Source organism: Felis catus, chromosome F2 (genome assembly GCF_018350175.1).
Source record: "Felis catus isolate Fca126 chromosome F2, F.catus_Fca126_mat1.0, whole genome shotgun sequence".
In the NCBI taxonomy this organism is placed as follows: domain Eukaryota; kingdom Metazoa; phylum Chordata; class Mammalia; order Carnivora; family Felidae; genus Felis; species Felis catus.
The window spans coordinates 27,714,217-27,731,401 of record NC_058385.1 but is presented as its reverse complement, the minus strand read 5'-3'; the positions used below and the strand labels follow the sequence as shown (position 1 = coordinate 27,731,401).

The window sequence follows — 17,185 nt, the reverse complement described above, 5'->3', positions numbered from 1 at the left end:
AAAAGAATTATTCACCATGATCAAGTGGGATTTATTCCTGGGCTGCAAGGATGGTTCAATATCCTCAAATCAATCAACGTGATACATCACATTGATAAAAGAAAGGATAAGAGCCATATGATCCTCTCAATAGATGTAGAAAAACATTTGACAAAACACAGCATCCTTTCTCGATAAAAACCTTCCAGAAAGTAGGGATAGAAGGAACATAGCTCAACATCATAAAAGCCATATATGAAAGGCTCACAGCTAATATCATCCTCAATGGGGAGAAACTGAGAGCTCTTCCCCAAAGGTCAGGAACACAACAGGGATGCCCACTCTCAACACTGTTGTTCAACATAGTACTGGAAGTCCTAGCCTGAGCAATCAGAAAATAAAAACAAATAAAAGACATTGAGATCAGCAAGGAAGAAGCCAAACTTTGACACTTTGCAGATGACATGATACTCTATGTAGAAACCCCAAAAGACTCCACCAAAAAGTTGCTAGAACTGATACACAAATTCAACAAAGTCGCAGGATAGAAAATCAATATACAGAAATCTGTTGCATTTCTGTACACCAGTAATGAAGCAGCAGAAAGACAAACCCAGGAATCGATCCCATTTACAATTACACCAAAACATAAGACACCTAGGATTAAACCTAACCAAAGAGGCAAAGATCTGTACTCTGAAAGCTATAAAATGCTTTTTAAAGCAAGATTCCAAAGGAGTAGGTGGGACTAAAATAGCCCCCAGGGGTTGGAAAAAGAAGTGGGAGTGGATTAAGTTCCAAAAATCATGTGACTGTTACATAATGAAGAGGGGGAGGAATCGATAAGATATGGAAAGAAAACACAATAGGAGCGTTTGGAGTTCCGACAGCCAAGAAAATGCTTGCTACACAAAAAGCTGTGATTCCTCTCCACGACTAGGTGGGAACATTGTGGTTGTCACTAGACAAACAGCTTTACCCAACAAAGTCGTGATTTCATGAATATCATCATTTCTAGAGGAAGATCTTGACAGAAAGTTGACGAGATCAAACAGAAGAATTGAGAAGTTATTACAGAGTAAACATTAGGTAATAACATGAGGACTTCCAGAAATAACATGGCACTTTGAGAGGAGTTTATCTCAATCGGGTAGGAAGTTAAAGGCTTATATTATAATGATGTATGTATAAAAAAGAAGAGTGAATTTATGTTCTAATCATTAGATGGACACACATGTAAAGATCTCCTAAAAAGAAAAAGGAAAAGCAAAGACTTTATGTAACTATACACATTACTTTTCTACCCACTTATAAACACTGTCTTACAAACACTGGCACAAATAACTACCTATTCATCTGTGTATGTGTGAGTATACATATTTAAGGGAAGGCAATTGATACCAAAGACATAGTCCGGAGAGCTAATCTGTGAAAACAAGTGATTCTGAAGAAAAAAAAAATGAAATAGAAGCAGAAATTCCAAAATTGAAGAAAGATCTATTTCTGTATTTAAAAATATGTATATAAAGTCTCTTGACTATGTCAACAGTAATAAGGAGAGACAAACACTAGGATATATCAAAGAGAAATTTTTCAAGCAAGCATTCATCCTAGAAGAATAAAATAAAATAAAATAAAATTTGGCTCCTCTCCATTTTTTCACTCATTTTTACCTCCAGTTGACCAGTCTCTACTGAGACTTATAATAACAAGAGCATGAATCCATAATCCTACACATAGGAAAATTTTAATTAATGTGCCAAGGGAAATAAAGATAAACTGAACTCAGTTAGGATACAACTTTCGTATATTAACAACAACAACAACAACAACAACAACCTGACTGCAGGATTGTCCAACAAAAGAAGGTATTAATATATTTCAATAGTGAAGAAATGATACTATAAAAATGACTACTATTAAAAACTGAACTGTTTGGTGATGTCTGGATGGTTATTATAAATACAGAAACAATAACATGTTTTGCCTAAAAACTAAAAATATTCAAAGCATGTGATTACAGAGGGACTGAGAGGAAGTAAAAAAATAAATAAATCCCTCTTCACATTTCAGAATAACCAAATATGTTTACCACTTATATTGAGAAAGAATATAATTTTAACAGTTTTTTGGAAAATACTTTTTTTTATTTTTAAAGAGAGACAGCATGCAAGCGGGGACAAGGGGCAGAGGGAAAGAGAGAGAGAATCCCAAGTAGGCTCCATGTTCAGCACGGAGCCTGACATGGGGCTTAATCCCATAACCATGAGATCATGATCTGAACCAAAATCAAAAGTCAACTGCTCAACTGACTGAGCCACCCAGGCACCCCTAAGTTTCTCTTTTGATTGTTTTATTGACCCATTGGTCATTTAGTATTATGTTGTTTAGTCTCCATGTGTTTGTGATTTTTCATTTTTTTTCTGGTGATTTCTAGTTTCATGTCGTTGTGGCTGGAAAAGATCTTCTTAAATTTATTGAGGCTTGTTTTGTGACCTAACATGTGATATATTTTGGAGAATGTTCCATATGCACTTGAAAAGAACATGTATTCTGCTGTTTTGGGATGGAATATTCTATATATATCGGTTAAGTCCATCTGGTCCAATATGTCATTCAAAGACACGGTTTCCATGTCAATTTTCTGGCTGGGTAATCTATCCATTGATGTAAGTGGATTGTTAAATTCCCCCACTATTATTGTATTACTATCAATTTCTCTCCTTATGCCCATTAATGTTTGCTTTATGTATTAATGTGTTTCTGTGTTGGGTGCATAGATATTTACAATTGTTACAGTCTATTTTAAAGTCTATTTGATTTAAGTATTGCTAACCCAGTTTTTTCTTTTTAAGATTTTAAAAAATGTTTTTTATTTATTTTGAGGGAGAGAGAGCATGAGTGGGGGAGGGACAGAGACGGAGAGAGAGAATCCTAAGCAGGCTCTGCTGTATGCTCAAACCAGCATACAGTCAGATTATGATCTGAGCCAAAATCAAGAGTCGGCCACTTAACCAACTGAGCTTCCCAGGCATCCTTAACCCAGCTTTTTTCCACCTCCATTTGCATGGTAAATGTTATTACAACCCTACACTTTTAATTTGTAAGTGTCTTTAGTTCTGAAGCAAACATCTTATAGGCAGCATACAGATGGATCTTGTTTTTTAATCCATCCTGCCACTTTATGTTTTTTGATCCAAGCATTTAGACCATTTACATTCAAAGTAATTATTTATTCGTATGTACTTATTACTATTTTGTTGTACTATTTTGTTATTTGTTTTCTGGTAGTTTTTGTAGCTCCTCTCAATTCCTTTCCTCTTCTTTTCCTCTTTTTCATTGTGATTGATGAGTTTTTATAGTGTTATGTTTGGCTTTCTTTCTCTTTATTTTCTGTGTATTTGTCTTACAAATACTTCATTGTGGTTACCATGAAGTTTGTGTGTGTGTATACATATATATATATGTATACACACACACACACACACACACACACACACACACACACACACACATATATATATATATAATCCTAAATAAACAGCAGTCTAAATTAATTTGATGGTCATTTAAGCTCAAACACATTCTAAACAAACAGAAAAAGAAAAAAAACCTTTCTTTGTTTTTCTTTTTTCTTCCCCCCCATTTTTTTACTCCCTCCTCCATATTTTATGTATATGTGGTCATATTTTACTTTTTTATTCAATATTTTGTTATGTCTAATTATGACCATTTATTTTCCACTTAAAGAAATCTCTCCTCAGCATTTCTTGTAAGGCCAGTTTAGTTGTGATAAACTCCTTTATCTTTTGTCTGGGAAACTCTATATCTCTTTCAAATCTAAATAATAATCTTGCTGGGTAGCATATTCTTGGTTATAAATTTTTTTACTTTAGGCATGAACAAATGCAATCTGAAGTATAAAACACACCATTTACAGTAGCACCCACCAAAATGAAATACTTTGGTATAAATTTAACAAAATATGTACAAGATGTATATGAGGAAAACTATAAAACTAATGAAAGTTCAAAGGAAAACTAAGTAAATGGAGAGATATTCCATATTCATAGATAGAAAGACTCAATACTGTCAAGATGTTACTTCTCCCAATTAGATCTAAGATTTATCAGTCTTAGTAAAATTCCAGCAAGTTATTTTGTGGATATCAACAAACTGGTTGTAAAGTTTATATGGAGAGGAAAAAAATCCAGAAAAGCTAAATCAATTTTGAAGAAGAAAATTAAGTCAGAGGAATGACACTACCCAACCCAAGACTTACTATAAAACTAGAGTAATCAAGACAGGGTGAAAGTGGCAATACACACACACACACACACACACACACACACACACACACACACATATAGACTAATGAAACAGAATAGAGAGCCCAGAAATAAAGCCATATAAATATAGTTAGCTGATCTTTGACAAAGAAACAAAAGTAATACGATGGGGCAAAGACAGTCCCTTCAACACATGTGCTGGGACAACTGAACATCCGTATGCAAAAAAACAAATCTATACACACACTTTACATCTTTCACAAAGTATAACTCAAGATGTATCACAGTCCTAAATCGAAAACGTAAAACAATAAAGCTCCTGAAGGTAACAGGAGAAAACCTAGGAGACTTTGGGTATGGTGATGACTTTTTTTTTAAGTTTTTATTTAAATTCCAATTAGTTAACATACAGTGTAATATTAGTTTCATGTATACGATATAGTGATTCAACACTTCCATACAACACACAGTGCTCATCACAATAAGTGCCTTCCTTCATCCTATCACCTATTTAACCAATCCCCCCACCCACTCCCTTCTGGTAGCCATCAGTTCACCTGTATAGTTAAGAGTCTGTTTCTTGGTTTGTCTCTCTCTTCCTTTTTTTCCTCTTTGCTCATTTTTTTTTGTTTCTTAAATTCCACATATGAGTGAAATCATATGGTATTTGTCTTTCTCTGACTTATTTTGCTTAGCATAATACTCTCTAGCCCCATCCATGTCATTGCAAATGGCAAGATTTCATTCTTTTTGATGGCTGAGTAATACTCCATTGTGTATATATATACCACATCTTCTTTATCTATTCATCAGTTGATGGACACTTGAGCTGTTTCCATAATTTGGCTATTGTAGACAATGCTGCTATAAACATTGGGGTGCATGTATCCCTTTGAATTAGTATTTTTGTATCCTTTGGGTAACCTATGTAGTAATGCAATTGCTGGATTGTAGGGCTTTTTGAGGAAGCTGCATACTGTTTTCCAGAGTGGCTGCACCAGTTTGCATTCCTACCAACAGTGTAAGAGGGTTCCCCTTTCACCACATCTTCACCAACACCTGTTGTTTCCTGAGTTGTTAATTTTAGCCATTCTGACAGTTGTGAGGTGATATCTCATTGTAGTTCTGATTGGTATTTCCCTGATGATCAAATGGTATTGGGAAAACTGGACAGTAACATGCAAAATAATGAAACTAGATCACTTTCTTACAACATACATAAAAATAAATTCAAAATGGATTAAAGACTTAACTATAGGACATGAAACTATAAAAATAGGATTCCTAGAGGAAAATACAGGCATAGCACAGCCATAGCAACTTCCTACTAGATATGTCTCCTGAGGCAAGGGAAACCAAAGGAAAAACTATTGGGACTTCATCAAAATGAAAAGCATCTGCACAATAAAGAAAACAACCAATAAAACTAAAAGACCTATGGAATGGGAGAAGATCTTTGGAAATATACACACACACACACACACACACACACACACACACACACATATATTTATATATATAGGGTATATATATTATATATATAGGGTATATATATTATATATATATATACACACATATATAGGGTTAGTATCCAAAATGTATAAAGAACTTATAAAACTCAATACCCAAAAAATGAATAATCCAATTAAAAAATGGGCAGAAAACATGAATAGACATTTTTCCAAAGAGGACATGCACTTGGCCACCAGACACATAAAATGATGTTCAGCATCACTGGTAATGACTTTTTAAATAAAATTCCAAAGGAATGGTTAATGAAAGTAAATGATAATCTGGAGTTTATTAAAATCAAAACTTTCAGGGGCGCCTGGGTGGTTCTGACCCAGGGTCAGTTAAGCGACTGACTTCAGCTCAGGTCCTGATCTCACAGCTTGTGAGTTCAAGCCCCGCATAGGGCTCTGTGCTGACAGCTCAGAGCCTGGAGCCTGATTTGGTTTCTGTGCCTCCCTCTCTCTCTGCCCCTCCCCTGCTCACGCTCTGTCTTTCTCTGTCTCAAAAATAAATAAACAAAAAAATTAAAAAAAAAAAACAACTTCGGGGCACCTGGGTGGCTCAGTCGGTTAAGTGTCCGACTTCGGCTCAGGTCATGATCTCATAGTTCGTGAGTTCGAGCCCTGTGTCGGGCTCTGTGCTGACAGCTCAGAGCCTGGAGCCTGCTTCAGATTCTGTGTCTCCCTCTCTCTCTGCCCCTTCCCTGCTCATGCTCTGTCTCTCTCTGTCTCAAAAATAAATAAACATTAAAAAAAAAATTTTTTTAAATAAAATCAAAACCCATTCATATGTGTATATATACATATATATGTATATATACAAACATATATGTATACATATATACATATATGTACATATGTACATACATATGTACATATATACATATATGTACATATATATTACATGTGTATTACATATATATGTATATACATATATATTACATATGTATTACTAGAATCAGGGGAAATATATATGTATATATACATATGTATGTATATATACATATATATGTATATATACATATATATTTCCCCTGATTCTAGTAATTATAGTAGCACTATTCATATTTATATATGTATGTAATGTAATTTATGATATATGTAACATATGACATATGTTATAGGAGCACTGTGTACATATAGTTACATATTTATTATATTCACACACACATACACCTATGTCTTTGAAAACAAAGTTTGCAAAATAAATGTTTTTAGGGACTTGTTTACTAAGGTTCTTCACATAGATAAGCAGGGAATCAACAGAAGGTAAACATGCTATCATCTAAATGACTACACCTGTGATTAGCCTTGCAGCCACAGTGAATAATTTCTTAAGAATCTAAGTGTCTTTTTGGGGCACCTGGGTGGCGCAGTCGGTTAAGCGTCCGACTTCAGCCAGGTCACGATCTCGCGGTTCGTGAGTTCGAGCCCCACGTCGGGCTCTGGGCTGATGGCTCAGAGCCTGGAGCCTGTTTCCGATTCTGTGTCTCCCTCTCTCTCTGCCCCTCGCCCGTTCATGCTCTGTCTCTCTCTGTCCCAAAAATTAATAAACGTTGAAAAAAAATTTAAAATAAAAAGAATCTAAGTGTCTTTAAATGATGCCATTCCACCCAGAGGTGATTTTTCCCTAGACCAGATGAATACCAATGTAGAATTATAACATTTTTTTACCACATAAGGTTGTACGAAGTGACTTAGCATACAGTCAAACCATAGATTCCTGCCTTAACTGTATCGGCCTCCTAGACATTTTTTTTTTTTAGTTAAGATATAATTGGCACGCAACATTAGTTTCAGGCATCCAAAAGTGATTCACTATTTGTGTATATTGCAAAATGGTCACCACAATAAGTCTAGTTAACATCCATCACTACACAGTTACAATTTTTTTCTTGTGATGAAAGTTACAAGATTTACTCTATTAGCAACTTTCAAATATACAGTATAGCACTATTAATTATGGTCACCATGCTTTACATTACATTCCCCAGACTTAGTAATTTTATAATGGGAATTTTGTACCTTTTGAGAACTTTCACCCATTTCGCCCCCTGATCCAACATTTTTAGAGCATATTTGGCTCTATGTCAGGTCCTAGCACACAAACATGCTGGAGATAGGATTGTTGTATTTGAAAGGAAACAGCTTGTAGACTGCAGGAGGTAGAAACAATTTTAATTGGACTGAGGTAACATTAAAGTTTATGGAAAAAGTGGAGAAAACAGGAAAATAAAGAGGGGTATCTTAGTAATAATGATAATATAATTGAATTTTTAAATTTAACAGATATTTACTAAACAACTTAAAGATTCAGGTGTGGTTCTAGGGACTGAAGATCCACAGATGAAAAGGTACTCTTATGATACTTTCATTCACAGTTTTCAATGTGTGTTTCTGTAAAAGACACAAAGTTTAACTACATATCTCTCCTACTCTCACAAAGATCTTTTGAGTTCAGTACTATTATTATTCCTTTACCACATTGGGATATAATATACAGTTTCTTTCATAGGAAAAACTGAGGCATAATGAAATAAAGTAATTTGCCCAGAGTCACAGCTAGTGGATGCTAGAATATAAAATTATGCCCAGACCATCTAAATCCAGAGCCCTTTTCATAACTGTATTGCTGTAACTGCTTTCTTTTGGAACACTTATATGACATATTTGTTATGGAATGGGATTTTTTAGTAGAAAAGCCAGTGTTTCAAGAAAAAGAATAAACAACTAATTATATCCAAATTGAGTCTGAGCATATAAAATTTCAAGAGCATTTTCTCCAAGACAGAAGGGAATGAGAAGATTGGCATATTTCTAAGAGAGGATTCTCTTATTTTGATTCACTTATTTTGAGAGACAGAGAGAGAGAGACAGAGAGAGAGACAGAGAGAGAGACAGAGAGAGAGAGAGAGAGAGAGAGAGAGAGAGGCAAACCAAAACACAGATCCTTAACTATAGAGAACAAACTGAGGCTTACTGGAGGAGAGGTGGTTGGGTGGGGGCATGTTAAACTGGTAATGAGTATTAAAGAGGGCACTTGTGATAAGCACCGGGCATTGTATGTAAGTTATGAGTCACTAAATTCTACACCTGAAACTAATATTGCTCTATCGGTTAACTAGCTGGAATTTAAATAAAAACTTGGAAAAGAAAAAAAAAGAAAATATTCTTCTTTGTTCTCTGTGATAATACTTTTGAAGTTTATTTTTTTCACAGGGTGACCACATACCCCATTTTCTGGGACCATTCTGGATTGTACCAGAATGGCAGCCTATTTGGTTAGTTTCCTCTTGCATTCTTAAAAGTGTTCTAGTTTGTGCAATAAATTTTTTGCTCACACTATTTGTACTATGCTACTTTAATTTTTGGTTTGCATGGTACAGAGCTTTCCTATATTTGTATTTTTTACTTACTTTGAACATAAAAATATTTTTAATGTCAAATATGTTACTTGTTTGCCATTATTCAAACAGTACTGATGTATGAAACCTTTTTAATTTCTCTCCACTGTCCCCACCAGAATCATGCACCTGAAATAATTAATATTAGCATTTTGATGAAAATATCCTTCTTGCTCAAGAAAAGCTATGCATATATGTAATGTGCATACAAACATACAAAATTCACACACATATCTGCATATATAGGACATATGAAGGTATTTTCCTTTACAATTTTTAATAGAGGGTTCATAATATATTCATGGCTCTTCTATTTGTTATGCATTATTTTCACTTTATATCATGACTATCATTCTAGGCCAAATATATCTAGAACAGTTTTTTCATAAATGCATTATGTTCCACATTTAGTGTATTCTACAGTTCTTCCAACAGTTTTCTTATTGGTGATCAGTCAATATTTAATCCTACAATGTTACAACAGACATCTTTGTATGTGTATACATATATATATTTGTATGTGCATATTATCTCCTTTGAGTTAATCCTTGAATTTCTTTTTTTCAAAGTTTATTTATTTGGAGAGAGAAAGAGCACTAGCAGGGGAGAGGCAGAAAGAGGGAGGGAGAGAATCCCAAACAGGCTCAACGTTGTCAGTGCAGAGCTGGATGTGGTGCTCAAAACGTGACCTGACCTGAGCTGCAACAAAGAGACGGACGCTCAGCCAACTTAACCACCCAGTTACTCCTTATCCTTAAATTTCTGTAAAATTGGTTCCCCTAATTGAGATTTGCTGAAGAAAATGGTATATTCATTTGAAAAATGATTCACACTTTGACAGCAAATAAGGGAGCACATTTTGTCACATCCTTGCCAGCAACAGATGTCATTAGCCTTTAACATTTTTACCAATCTTGATAAGTGAAAATCTGTGCCTAATTATAGGCTAAATTTGCATTTCTATTGCTACTATAAAATGGCCATCATTTCATGTTGACAGTGTGCATTTCCTTTTATATTAATCAAACCTATTCTTACCCATTTTTAGGTTGTTTGTCTTTTAATAATCAATTTGTACATTTTATATAAGAAATATTTTTAAAATTTGTTTTATTTCCATTGTATATCTCATATAATCCATTTTTTTGTGCAGTTAGTCTCAATTTCAAAGTTTAAAGTGATTCATACTTACTGTCAGATACTATTCTTTCTTTATGCTTCTTTTCATATGTTTTATAATTGTGGTATATGAATTTTGGTATTTAAGATAATTCTTAAAAAGAATTTTCCAGGGGTGCCTGGGTGGCTCAGTCACTTGAGCATTTGACTCTTGATTTTAGCTCAGGTCATGATCTCACAGTCAAGGGATCAAGCCCCACATCAGGGTCCACGCGTAAGCCTACTTAAGATTCTCATTCTCTTTCCCTCTGTCCCTGCTCACACGCTCTCTCTCTCTCTCTCTCTCACAAATAAAAAAAGAGAGAGAGCAATTTTTTAAAATGGAGAAAAGTGAAAATGAAAACACAATGGTCCAAAATCTTCAGGACCCAGTGAAAGCAGTTCTAAGAGGGAAATATATAGTGATACAGGCCTACCGCAAGAATAAAGAAAAATCTCAAATAAACAACCTAACGTTACACCTAAAAGAACTAGAAAAAGAGAACAAACAAAACACAAGGTGAGTAGAATAAAGAAAATATAAAGAAATAGGTGAGATAGAGACACACACAGAAAAAGGAATAAAGGGAAAAAAATTAATGAAACCAAGAGCTAGTTCTTTGAAAAGATAAACAAAATTGATAAACCCTTAGGCAGACTTATCAAGAAAAAAAGAGACAGGACCCAAATAAATAAAATCAGAAATGAGAGGAAAATTAACAAGAGACACCACAGAAATACAAACGATTGTAAGAGACTACTATGAAAAATTATATGCCAACAAATTGGACAACCTAGAAGAAATGGATAAATTCCTAGAAACATACAATCTTCCAAAACTGAACCAGGAAGAAATGGAAAATCTAAACAGACCAATTACAAGTAACTGAATTGAATTTGCAATTTAAAATAAAAGGTAGCAAAAAATAAAAGTCTGGGACCAGATGGATTCACAGGTGAATTATGCCAAACATTTAAAGAAGAATTAATACCTATTCTCAAACTATTCCAAAAAAATAGAAGAGGAAGGAAAGCTTCCAAATTCATTCTATGAGGCCAGCATTACCCTGATATCAAAACCAGACAAAGATACCACAGACAAACAAACAAACAAACAAACAAAAACACTACAGGCCAGTATTCTTGATGAACACAGATGCAAAAATTCTCAACAAAATATTAGAAAGCCACATACAATACATTAAAAAGATTTTTCACCATGATCAAGGGGATTTATTCTTGGAGATACGTGGAGGGTTCAATATTTGCAAATCAACAACATGATATACCACATCAACAAAATGGAGGCTAAAAAACTTATGATCATCTCAAGAGATGCAGGAAAAACATTTGACAAAATTCAATATCTATTCATGATAAAAAAAAAACTCTCAATAAAGTGGGGTTAGAGGAACATACCTCAACATAATAAGACTATATATGAAAAATGCCAAATCTGCCAAAATTTACCCAGAAATAGACAACCTGAATAGGCCTATCAGTATTAAAGCAATTCAGTTAATTGCCAATAACCTTTCAAAACAGAAATACCAGGCCCAGATAGATTCACTGATGAATTCTATCAAACACATAAGAAATTATATATAGCAGATTATGTCTTTCAAAAAAGTGGTCCATTTTATCTATGTTATCAATTTGGAGATATAGAGTTATTAATAGAATTCTCTTAATTGTCCTTGTAATGGTCATGGAATCTGTAGCGATGTCCTCTTTTTCATTTCTGATATTAGTAATTTGTGTGGTTTTTCTTCTTAGTTAAACTGGCTAAAGTTATTGATCTTATTAAACTCTTCAAAGAAGCCACTTTGGGTGTTACTGATTTTCTCTGTTGATTTCTTATTTTCAATTTAATTGATTTCTGCTCTAACTTTTATCATTCTTCTCTTTTGCTTACTTTGAATTTAATTTTCTCTTCTTTTTATAGTTTCCTAAGGTGGAAGCTTAGATTACTGATTTTCTTAGATTTTAACTTAGATTTCAATATATATATATATATATTCAAAATCAATACTTTTTCCTTTTTAACACAAATTTAAAGCATTCAATACTTTAAATTTTCCACTAAGGATTGCTTTCACTGCATCTCAGATTTTGATAAATTATATTTTCATTTTTATTTATTTCAAATATTTTAAAATTTCTCTTTAAATTTCTTCTTTGATCCATATTTTACTTCAAAGTATGTTGTTTAATCTCCAAATATGTTGTGATTTTCTAGCTGTCTTTCTACCTTAATTCCATTGTGATCTAACAGCAGACATTGTATGATTTCTATTCCTTTAAATTTGTTAAGGTTTATTTCATGGCCCAGAATGTGGTCTGTCTTGGATAATATTCCATGTGTGCTTGAGAAGAATATGTAATCTGCTGTTGGATTAAATGGTCTATGGATATCAATTATATACAGTTAACTGACGGTGCTCTTATGTTCAACTTGTGTTCAAATGTCCTTACTGATTTTCTGCTTGCTAGATCTGTCCATTTCTGAGAGAGAGATGTTATTGCTTCCAATTATAATAGTGGATTCATTTATTTCTCTGCATCCTATCAGTTTTTGCCTCATTTATTTTGTCTCTGTTATTAGGCACATACACACTAAGAATAGAATTGACTCCTTTGCCATTATGTATTGCCCATTTTTTTCCCTGATAACTTTCCTTGCTCTGAAGTCATCTCTGTCTGAAATTAATACTGTTACCCCTCCTTTCATTAGTGTTGGCATGGTATATATGTCTCCATCACTTTACTCTTAATCTACATGTCTCTTTATATTTAAAGTGCGTTCAGGGGGATGAGGTGCCTGGGTGTCTCAGTCGGGTAAGCTCCGACTTTGGGTCGGGTCATGATCTCACGGTTCATGAGTTCAAGCTCCATGTCTCATAGTTCGTGGGTTCAAGTCCCATGTCTGACAGCTCAGAGCCTGGAGCCTGCTTCAGATTCTTTGTCTCCTTCTTTTTCTGCTTCTCTCCCACTCATGCTCTGTCTCTCAAAAAAAAAAAAATACATTAAAAAAATTTTTTTAATAAAATTTTTAAAAAGTGAATTTCTTGTAGACAATATATACTTGAGTTATGTCCTTGAGTATATATATATACTCGAGTATATATATATACTCGAGTATATATATATATATATATATATATATACTCGAGTATATGTTTTTTAATTGATATATTTAGACTATTGACATTTAAAGTGGTTGTTAATACAGTTGGATTAATGCCTACTATATATTTTTTTACTATTTTCTATTTGTTCCTATATTCTCTTTGTTCCTATTTTCGTTTTCCATCCTTTTTTTTTTGCCTTTTGTGATTTGAAATTTTATATAATTCCATTTTCTCTCCTTTGTTAGTATAGAAATTATACATTTTTTACTTTTTTGTAGCTACCCTAGAGTTTTTACAACTAGAGATATTTACCCTAGAGATATTTACAACTAATCCAAGTTCATTTCCAAATAATGCTATACCACTTCACAGGTGGTACAAGTACCTTAAAATAACAACATATTCTCAATCCTTTTCTTCCTTCCTCCTGTCACTTGTATCATTGCTTTCATTCATTTCAGCTATAAGCAAACATTATACATACACACACACATATATATAATCAAGTTATATATATATATGTGTGTGTGTGTGTGTGTATACATATATATATATATACACATATATATGTATATATATTCAAATGCATCATTGCTAATATTATTTTAAACGAACTGTTAGGGAATAAGAAAATAAAAGTTGTTATTTTATCTTTACTTATTCTCTGATGCTCTTACCTTTGTGTGTGTGTGTGTATGTGTGTGTGTGTGTGTGTATGTATGTGGATCTGAATTTCTGACCTATATAATCTTCCTCCCCTCTGAAGTACTTTTTTTTTTTTTAACATTGCTTTCAAGGCAGGTCTATTGACAACAAATTACCTTAGCTTTTATTTGTCTGAGAAAGTCTTTGTTTCTTTCCTCTTTCAAGTATAACTTCTCAGGACACAGAATTTCAGGTTGGTGGTTTTTTCTCTCAACACTTTAAATATTTCACTTTACTCTCTTCTTGCTTCAGTGATTTCTGAGAATTTGGATGTAATTCTTATCTTTGCTTCCTTTATAGGTAAGATTTTTGCCCAACCATCTCCCCTCCCATGGCTTCTTTCAAGATTTTTTTTATCTTTGATCTTCTAAAGTTTTAATACAATATGCCTAGATATAGGATTAGGGTGCTTATTCTGCTTAGTGTTCTCTGAGCTTCCTGAATCTGTGGTTTGGTGTCTGGCATTAATTTGGGGGGGAATTCTCAGTCATTATTGCTTTAAATATTGTTTGAGTTCCTTTTTATCTCTTCTTTTGATATTCCCACTGTATGTTTGTTACACATTTTGTAGTTGTCCAGGATTCTTAGAGACTCTGTTATGGATTTTTTTTCTAGTATTTTTCCTTTTTGCTTGTAAGTTTTAGATGTTTCTACTGTCATATTCTCAAGCTCAGAGACTCTTTCCTCAGTCATGTCTACCCTAATAAAGATCATTATTCTATCATAAGAGTTTTTTTTTTTTTACTTTTTTTTTTTTTACTTTTTTTTTTTTTGTTTTTTCTTCAACGTTTATTTATTTTTGGGACAGAGAGAGACAGAGCATGAACGGGGAAGGGGCAGAGAGAGAGGGAGACACAGAATGGAAACAGGCTCCAGGCTCTGAGCCATCAGCCCAGAGCCCGACGCGGGGCTCGAACTCACAGACGGCGAGATCGTGACCTGGCTGAAGTCGGACACTTAACCGACTGCGCCACCCAGGCGCCCCTATCATAAGAGTTTTGATCTCTAGAATTTATTTTTATACCCTTTCTTAAAATTTCTCTCTGTTACATTATCCATTTTTCTTGCATGTTGTCTACTTCTCCCAATAAAGCCCTTACTGTAAAATTCCCAGTCTGATAATTCCAACATCTCTGCCCTATCTGATTCTGGTTCTGATGCTTGCTCTGTCTCTTCAAATTGTGCCTTTTGCCTTTTAGTATGCCTTGTAATTTTTTTATTGAAGGATGGACATGATATATTGAACAGGCATCTGTGGCAAATAGGCTTTGAGTAATGAAGTGATAAGACGTGGGGAGAAAGGGAACATTTTATATCACTATGATTAGGTCTCAGTCTTTTGATGAGTCTGTGCCCCTGGACTGTAAACTTTCCCCATGCTTCTCAGTATCTCCCCATGTTAGGTGAGACAAGATGGCTAGAGGGGATGGAGTTGGATATTTCCCTTACCCCAGATAGGTTGGGCTCTGATAAAACCCATCAGGTTAGGTTCTGTTTAACTAGTTTCTCCTGAGGTAGGCCTTGTTAAGAACAACATAATGCTCTGACATATTTGAAAATCATTTTGTTTCCTTCCCTCTGCCAGAAGCACATGGGGATTTTTCTTAGATATTCACTGTGAGGAACTCATAGAACTTCTATAGGAAAAACTCAGAAGAGTGTGCCTCGCCCCGCCCCACTACACACACACTGATGATAGGGTACCCTTGGAGTTTTAACTCTCAAACTTGTCCACTCAGCATTCAGCAAATTATAAATTATGGATTAGGTTTTTCTGTCTAGCTGGCTCCCATGGAGATTTATGCCGCTATAAATTGTGATTGTTTGTATCTACCTGTCTGTCTCTCCAATATTTGGGGCAGCAGTTTTCCCTGTAAACTCCCTTTTCTGACAGATATAAAGAGTTGTTGATTCTTCGGTTGGTTCAGCTTTTTATTTGTTATTATGACAGAGTGGCAGCACCACTATAACTCAGTGTTAAGGAATTGACTTAGTAACTTGTGCAACTCAAGTCATAAGAGCAAAAATGTATGAGTATGTCAGGAACTAGACTACTAGTTGGGGGTGTTCAGTGTGCTGTGGCATTGGCCAATATGTTTTTACAGAAAATATAGAGATTGTACAGAAAATCTGTACAGATTGTACAGAAAATACAGAGTATTGACCAAACTAGAAAGTTAGTTTAATGTTGATCGGTTAAGAGAGCCTCTCCTATATATGTTCATATGTGTGCATATGTACATACATTTGAATATACGCTTTATGTAATATTTTTTTCTTTTGATGTTTTATTATAAGCATATTCCTTTGTTCACACACATTACCTCAAAACAAATATAATATCTGCTTAATATTTTATGTTCCATCATTAGTATTACCATTTATTATCAGTTTTTTTCTACTTAAGTTTGCTCCTTTTATGTGGATAAATTTCATACAGAACTTAGCTAACTTGACCTTTAAAATTTTTTTTTAATGTTTATTTATTTTTGAAAGAGAGAGAGACAGAGCATGCGTGTGGGAGGGGCAGAAAGAGAGGGAGACACAGAATCTGAAGCAAGCTCCAGGCTCAGAGCTGTCAGCACAGAGCCTGAGACAGGCCTCAAACCCACGAACCGTGAGATCATAACCTGAGATGAAGTCAGACGTTTAACCAACTGAAGCGCCCAGGTGCCCCACTTACTTGACTTTTTAGTTGGCATTTTAGATAATGGAACTTAACCTCTCTAAAACAATCTATTCTTCTGGTTTTGTTTACAGTTCTCTGACTTTTCTATGTATGTGTCTATTTGACATCTGTTCTTAGATCTCTGAACATCAGTTCAAACTTCATCTGTTTAAAATCACACACATGACTTATTTACTCCACCTTTTCTACTATTCCCTTTCTCAGTAAATTGCAACACAGTACCAGAAAAACCATCAATCATCCTTGGTATGTCAATCTCCATTAACTTTAATTTTTAAATCATGTTAAATTGGCTTCCTAAAGATTCACCTATCTCTAC

At 34.2% G+C, this 17,185-nt stretch overlaps 1 protein-coding gene across 3 annotated transcripts in view; it reads left to right on the top strand.

Moving 5' to 3' along the window:
* The window catches only part of IL7 (interleukin 7), a 95,489-nt gene that overhangs the window by 22,727 nt on the left and 55,577 nt on the right, over nt 1–17,185 (top strand). The gene's annotated exons all lie outside the window — the stretch shown is intronic.